The sequence below is a fragment of the Syngnathus typhle genome, linkage group LG18, assembly GCF_033458585.1.
Source record: "Syngnathus typhle isolate RoL2023-S1 ecotype Sweden linkage group LG18, RoL_Styp_1.0, whole genome shotgun sequence".
Taxonomy (NCBI): domain Eukaryota; kingdom Metazoa; phylum Chordata; class Actinopteri; order Syngnathiformes; family Syngnathidae; genus Syngnathus; species Syngnathus typhle.
In genome coordinates this window covers 9,527,962-9,536,840 of record NC_083755.1, presented here as the reverse complement: position 1 = coordinate 9,536,840, position 8,879 = coordinate 9,527,962, and positions in this window count along the sequence as shown.

Here is an 8,879-nt window from a genome sequence, read left to right as displayed (position 1 = left end):
TATATATCAACCTATTTTAGATCTAAAAATCAACCTATTTTAGACGTCTATTTCTGGTCTATTTTAGATCTATAAATAAACCTATTTTAAACGTCTACTTTAGGTCTATAAATCAACCTAAGGGTCTATAAATCAACCTAATTTAGGCGTCTATTTTAGGTCTATATATCAACCTATTTTAGATCTAAAAATCAACCTATTTTAGACGTCTATTTCTGGTCTATAAATCAACCTATTTTAGATCTTATTTAAACGTCTACTTTAGGTCTATAAATCAACCTAATTTAGGCGTCTATTTTAGGTCTATATATCAACCTATTTTAGATCTAAAAATCAACCTATTTTAGACGTCTATTTCTGGTCTATAAATCGTCTATTTTAGGTCTATATATCAACCTATTTTAGATCTAAAAATAAACCTATTTTAAACGTCTACTTTAGGTCTATAAATCAACCTAAGGGTCTATAAATCAACCTAATTTAGGCGTCTATTTTAGGTCTATATATCAACCTATTTTAGATCTAAAAATCAACCTATTTTAGACGTCTATTTCTGGTTTATAAATCGTCTATTTTAGGTCTATATATCAAGCTATTTTAGATCTAAAAATCAACCTATTTTAGACGTCTATTTCTGGTCTATTTGAGATCTATAATTAAACCTATTTTAAACGTCTACTTTAGGTCTATAAATCAACCTAAGGGTCTATAAATCAACCTAATTTAGGCGTCTATTTTAGGTCTATATATCAACCTATTTTAGATCTAAAAATCAACCTATTTTAGACGTCTATTTCTGGTCTATAAATCAACCTATTTTAGATCTATTTTAAACATCTACTTTAGGTCTATAAATCAACCTAAGGGTCTATAAATACACCTAATTTAGGCGTCTATTTTAGGTCTATATATCAACCTATTTTATATCTAAAAATCAACCTATTTTAGACGTCTATTTCTGGTCTATTTTAGATCTATAAATAAACCTATTTTAAACGTCTACTTTAGGTCTATAAATCAACCTAATTTAGGCGTCTATTTTAGGTCTATATATCAACCTATTTTAGATCTAAAAATCAACATATTTTAGACGTCTATTTCTGGTCTATAAATCAACCTATTTTAGATCTATAAATAAACCTATTTTAAACATCTACGTTAGGTCTATAAATCAACCTAAGGGTCTATAAATCAACCTAATCTAGGCGTCTATTTTAGGTCTATATATCAACCTATTTTAGATCTAAAAAATCAACCTATTTTAGACGTCTATTTCTGGTCTATAAATCAACCTATTTTAGATCTATTTTAAACGTCTACTTTAGGTCTATAAATCAACCTAAGGGTCTATAAATCAACCTAATTTAGGCGTCTATTTTAGGTCTATATATCAACCTATTTTAGATCTAAAAATCAACCTATTTTAGACGTCTATTTCTGGTCTATTTTAGATTTATAATAAACCCATTTTAAACGTCTACTTTAGGTCTATAAATCAACCTAAGGGTCTATAAATCAACCTAATTTAGGCGTCTATTTTAGGTCTATATATCAACCTATTTTAGATCTAAAAATCAACCTATTTTAGACGTCTGTTTCTGGTCTATAAATCAACCTATTTTAGATCTATAAATAAACCTATTTTAAACGTCTACTTTAGGTCTATAAATCAACCTAAGGGTCTATAAATCAACCTAATTTAGGTGTCTATTTTAGGTCTATATATCAACCTATTTTAGATCTAAAAATCAACCTATTTTAGACGTCTATTTCTGGTTTAAAATCAACCTATTTTAGACGTCTATTTTTGGTTTAAAAATCAACCTTTTTTAGACGTCTATTTTTGTCTAAAAATCAACCTATTTTAGACGTCTATTTTGGTTTAAAAATCAACCTTTTTTAGACGTCTATTTTTAGTTTAAAAATCAACCTATTTTAGTCGTCTATTTTTTGTTTAAAAATCAACCTATTTTAGACGTCTATTTTTTGTTTAAAAATCAACCTTTTTTAGACGTCTATTTTTGGTTTAAAATTCAACCTATTTAATACATCTATGTTTGGTTTAAAAATCAACCTTGTTTAGTCAATTTTGGGTTTAAAAATCAACCTTTTCTAAACGTCTATTTTTGGTCTGAAAATCAACTTATTTTTATCTTTATCAGTGGTACAGGAATAACCAATTCACATGTACGGATCAGTATGCTTGTTAAACCCAAACAACTTCTGTGCATTATTTATACAACTTACGGCTTTTTCAGACTTCAAAATTCCAAAATATGATCATATTTAATGTTTTTAATTTAGACGTCTAGTAAATTGAGCCAAGATCAAGATTTTGCAAATTAACAAGGGTTGGGAAACTTTGTTGAATGACCCTACCTCGACAGTTTAGTTTTGACTATTTTAGGTCTATAAATCAACCTATTTTAGGTCTATAAATCAACCTATTTTAGATCTATAAATAAACCTATTTTAAACGTCTACTTTAGGTCTATAAATCAACCTAAGGGTCTATAAATCAACCTAATTTAGGCGTCTATTTTAGGTCTATATATCAACCTATTTTAGATCTAAAAATAAACCTATTTTAAACGTCTACTTTAGGTCTATAAATCAACCTAAGGGTCTATAAATCAACCTAATTTAGGCGTCTATTTTAGGTCTATATATCAACCTATTTTAGATCTAAAAATCAACCTATTTTAGACGTCTATTTCTGGTCTATTTGAGATCTATAATTAAACCTATTTTAAACGTCTACTTTAGGTCTATAAATCAACCTAAGAGTCTATAAATCAACCTAATTTAGCTGTCTATTTTAGGTCTATAAATCAACCTATTTTAGGTCTATAAATCAACCTATTTTAGATCTATAAATAAACCTATTTTAAACGTCTACTTTAGGTCTATAAATCAACCTAAGGGTCTATAAATCAACCTAATTTAGGCGTCTATTTTAGGTCTATATATCAACCTATTTTAGATCTAAAAATCAACCTATTTTAGACGTCTATTTCTGGTCTATAAATCAACCTATTTTAGATCTATAAATAAACCTATTTTAAACGTCTACGTTAGGTCTATAAATTAACCTAAGGGTCTATAAATCAACCTAATCTAGGCGTCTATTTTAGGTCTATATATCAACCTATTTTAGATCTAAAAAATCAACCTATTTTAGACGTCTATTTCTGGTCTATAAATCAACCTATTTTAGATCTATAAATAAACCTATTTTGAACGTCTACTTTAGGTCTATAAATCAACCTAAGGGTCTATAAATCAACGTAATTTAGGTGTCTATTTTAGGTCTATATATCAACCTATTTTAGATCTAAAAATCAATATATTCTAGACGTCTATTTCTGGTTTAAAAATTAACCTATTTTAGACGTCTAATTTTGGTTTAAAAATCAACCTATTTTAGACGTCTATTTTTGGTTTAAAAATCAACCTTTTTTAGACGTCTATTTTTGGTTTAAAAATCAACCTATTTTAGACGTCTATTTTCGGTTTAAAAATCAACCTATTTTAGACGTCTATTTTTGGTTTAAAAATCAACCTATTTTAGACGTCTATTTTTTGTTTAAAAATCAACCTTTTTTAGACGTCTGTTTCTGGTCTATAAATCAACCTATTTTAGATCTATTTTAAACGTCTATAGTTGTACTAGGTTCATCTTGTTTTTTCTTTTTCAATTACTTCTCTGGTTCTTCTATATCAAACAAATTTGTTTTAGGTTCATATACCTGACATGTTTCGGCGGAATCTTCCGCCTTCATCAGAGTGTCACTGATGTGTTTGTGACGCGTCTTTATCAGCTGATGGATGAAGGCGTGGCTCACCTGTTATTTTAAACGTCTACTGTAGGTCTATAAATCAACCTAAGGGTCTATAAATCAACCTAATTTAGGCGTCTATTTTAGGTCTATATGTCAACCTATTTTAGATCTAAAAATCAACCTATTTTAGACGTCTATTTCTGGTCTATTTTAGATCTATAAATAAACCTATTTTAAACGTCTACTTTAGGTCTATAAATCAACCTAAGGGTCTATAAATCAACCTAATTTAGGCGTCTATATTAGGTCTATATATCAACCTAATTTAGATCTAAAAATCAACCTATTTTAGACGTCTATTTCTGGTCTATAAATAGTCTATTTTAGGTCTATATATCAACCTATTTTAGATCTAAAAATAAACCTATTTTAAACGTCTACTTTAGGTCTATAAATCAACCTAAGGGTCTATAAATCAACCTAATTTAGGCGTCTATTTTAGGTCTATATATCAACCTATTTTAGATCTATAATTAAACCTATTTTAAACGTCTACTTTAGGTCTATAAATCAACCTAAGGGTCTATAATTCAACCTAATTTAGGCGTCTATTTTAGGTCTATATATCAACCTATTTTAGATCTAAAAATCAACCTATTTTAGACGTCTATTTCTGGTCTATAAATCAACCTATTTTAGATCTATTTTAAACGTCTACTTTAGGTCTATAAATCAACCTAAGGGTCTATAAATCAACCTAATTTAGGCGTCTATTTTAGGTCTATATATCAACCTATTTTAGATCTAAAAATCAACCTATTTTAGACGTCTATTTCTGGTCTATTTTAGATCTATAAATAAACCTATTTTAAACGGCTACTTTAGGTCTATAAATCAACCTAAGGGTCTATCAATCAACCTAATTTAGGCGTCTATTTTAGGTCTATATATCAACCTATTTTAGATCTAAAAATCAACCTATTTTAGACGTCTATTTCTGGTCTATAAATCGTTTATTTTAGGTCTATATATCAACCTATTTTAGATCTAAAAATCAACCTATTTTAGACGTCTATTTCTGGTCTATTTTAGATCTATAAATAAACCTATTTTAAACGGCTACTTTAGGTCTATAAATCAACCTAAGGGTCTATCAATCAACCTAATTTAGGCGTCTATTTTAGGTCTATATATCAACCTATTTTAGATCTAAAAATCAACCTATTTTAGACGTCTATTTCTGGTCTATAAATCAACCTATTTTAGATCTATAAATAAACCTATTTTAAACGTCTACGTTAGGTCTATAAATCAACCTAAGGGTCTATAAATCAACCTAATCTAGGCGTCTATTTTAGGTCTATATATCAACCTATTTTAGATCTAAAAAATCAACCTATTTTAGACGTCTATTTCTGGTCTATAAATCAACCTATTTTAGATCTATAAATAAACCTATTTTGAACGTCTACTTTAGGTCTATAAATCAACCTAAGGGTCTATAAATCAACCTAATTTAGGTGTCTATTTTAGGTCTATATATCAACCTATTTTAGATCTAAAAATCAATCTATTCTAGACGTCTATTTCTGGTTTAAAAATCAACCTATTTTAGACGTCTATTTTTGGTTTAAAAATCAACCTATTTTAGACGTCTATTTTCGGTTTAAAAATCAACCTATTTTAGACGTCTATTTTTGGTTTAAAAATCAACCTATTTTAGACGTCTATTTTTTGTTTAAAAATAAACCTTTTTAGACGTCTATTTCTGGTCTATAAATCGTCTATTTTAGGTCTATATATCAACCTATTTTAGATCTAAAAATAAACCTATTTGAAACGTCTACTTTAGGTCTATAAATCAACCTAAGGGTCTATAAATCAACCTAATTTAGGAGTCTATTTTAGGTCTATATATCAACCTATTTTAGATCTAAAAATCAACCTATTTTAGGCGTCTATTTCTGGTCTATAAATCGTCTATTTTAGGTCTATATATCAACCTATTTTAGATCTAAAAATCAACCTATTTTAGACGTCTATTTCTGGTCTATTTTAGATCTATAATTAAACCTATTTTAAACGTCTACTTTAGGTCTATAAATCAACCTAAGGGTCTATAAATCAACCTAATTTAGGCGTCTATTTTAGGTCTATATATCAACCTATTTTAGATCTAAAAATCAACCTATTTTAGACGTCTATTTCTGGTCTATAAATCAACCTATTTTAGATCTATTTTAAACGTCTACTTTAGGTCTATAAATCAACCTAAGGGTCTATAAATCAACCTAATTTAGGCGTCTATATTAGGTCTATATATCAACCTAATTTAGATCTAAAAATCAACCTATTTTAGACGTCTATTTCTGGTCTATAAATAGTCTATTTTAGGTCTATATATCAACCTATTTTAGATCTAAAAATAAACCTATTTTAAACGTCTACTTTAGGTCTATAAATCAACCTAAGGGTCTATAAATCAACCTAATTTAGGCGTCTATTTTAGGTCTATATATCAACCTATTTTAGATCTATAATTAAACCTATTTTAAACGTCTACTTTAGGTCTATAAATCAACCTAAGGGTCTATAATTCAACCTAATTTAGGCGTCTATTTTAGGTCTATATATCAACCTATTTTAGATCTAAAAATCAACCTATTTTAGACGTCTATTTCTGGTCTATAAATCAACCTATTTTAGATCTATTTTAAACGTCTACTTTAGGTCTATAAATCAACCTAAGGGTCTATAAATCAACCTAATTTAGGCGTCTATTTTAGGTCTATATATCAACCTATTTTAGATCTAAAAATCAACCTATTTTAGACGTCTATTTCTGGTCTATTTTAGATCTATAAATAAACCTATTTTAAACGGCTACTTTAGGTCTATAAATCAACCTAAGGGTCTATCAATCAACCTAATTTAGGCGTCTATTTTAGGTCTATATATCAACCTATTTTAGATCTAAAAATCAACCTATTTTAGACGTCTATTTCTGGTCTATAAATCGTTTATTTTAGGTCTATATATCAACCTATTTTAGATCTAAAAATCAACCTATTTTAGACGTCTATTTCTGGTCTATTTTAGATCTATAAATAAACCTATTTTAAACGGCTACTTTAGGTCTATAAATCAACCTAAGGGTCTATCAATCAACCTAATTTAGGCGTCTATTTTAGGTCTATATATCAACCTATTTTAGATCTAAAAATCAACCTATTTTAGACGTCTATTTCTGGTCTATAAATCAACCTATTTTAGATCTATAAATAAACCTATTTTAAACGTCTACGTTAGGTCTATAAATCAACCTAAGGGTCTATAAATCAACCTAATCTAGGCGTCTATTTTAGGTCTATATATCAACCTATTTTAGATCTAAAAAATCAACCTATTTTAGACGTCTATTTCTGGTCTATAAATCAACCTATTTTAGATCTATAAATAAACCTATTTTGAACGTCTACTTTAGGTCTATAAATCAACCTAAGGGTCTATAAATCAACCTAATTTAGGTGTCTATTTTAGGTCTATATATCAACCTATTTTAGATCTAAAAATCAATCTATTCTAGACGTCTATTTCTGGTTTAAAAATCAACCTATTTTAGACGTCTATTTTTGGTTTAAAAATCAACCTATTTTAGACGTCTATTTTCGGTTTAAAAATCAACCTATTTTAGACGTCTATTTTTGGTTTAAAAATCAACCTATTTTAGACGTCTATTTTTTGTTTAAAAATAAACCTTTTTTAGACGTCTATTTCTGGTCTATAAATCGTCTATTTTAGGTCTATATATCAACCTATTTTAGATCTAAAAATAAACCTATTTGAAACGTCTACTTTAGGTCTATAAATCAACCTAAGGGTCTATAAATCAACCTAATTTAGGAGTCTATTTTAGGTCTATATATCAACCTATTTTAGATCTAAAAATCAACCTATTTTAGGCGTCTATTTCTGGTCTATAAATCGTCTATTTTAGGTCTATATATCAACCTATTTTAGATCTAAAAATCAACCTATTTTAGACGTCTATTTCTGGTCTATTTTAGATCTATAATTAAACCTATTTTAAACGTCTACTTTAGGTCTATAAATCAACCTAAGGGTCTATAAATCAACCTAATTTAGGCGTCTATTTTAGGTCTATATATCAACCTATTTTAGATCTAAAAATCAACCTATTTTAGACGTCTATTTCTGGTCTATAAATCAACCTATTTTAGATCTATTTTAAACGTCTACTTTAGGTCTATAAATCAACCTAAGGGTCTATAAATCAACCTAATTTAGGCGTCTATTTTAGGTCTATATATCAACCTATTTTAGATCTAAAAATCAACCTATTTTAGACGTCTATTTCTGGTCTATTTTAGATCTATAAATAAACCTATTTTAAACGACTACTTTAGGTCTATAAATCAACCTAAGGGTCTATCAATCAACCTAATTTAGGCGTCTATTTTAGGTCTATATATCAACCTATTTTAGATCTAAAAATCAACCTATTTTAGACGTCTATTTCTGGTCTATAAATCAACCTATTTTAGATCTATAAATAAACCTATTTTAAACGTCTACGTTAGGTCTATAAATCAACCTAAGGGTCTATAAATCAACCTAATCTAGGCGTCTATTTTAGGTCTATATATCAACCTATTTTAGATCTAAAAAATCAACCTATTTTAGACGTCTATTTCTGGTCTATAAATCAACCTATTTTAGATCTATAAATAAACCTATTTTGAACGTCTACTTTAGGTCTATAAATCAACCTAAGGGTTTATAAATCAACCTAATTTAGGTGTCTATTTTAGGTCTATATATCAACCTATTTTAGATCTAAAAATCAATCTATTCTAGACGTCTATTTCTGGTTTAAAAATCAACCTATTTTAGACGTCTATTTTTGGTTTAAAAATCAACCTTTTTTAGACGTCTATTTTTGGTTTAAAATCAACCTATTTTAGACGTCTATTTTCGGTTTAAAAATCAACCTATTTTAGACGTCTATTTTTGGTTTAAAAATCAACCTATTTTAGACGTCTATTTTTTGTTTAAAAATCAACCTTTTTTAGACGT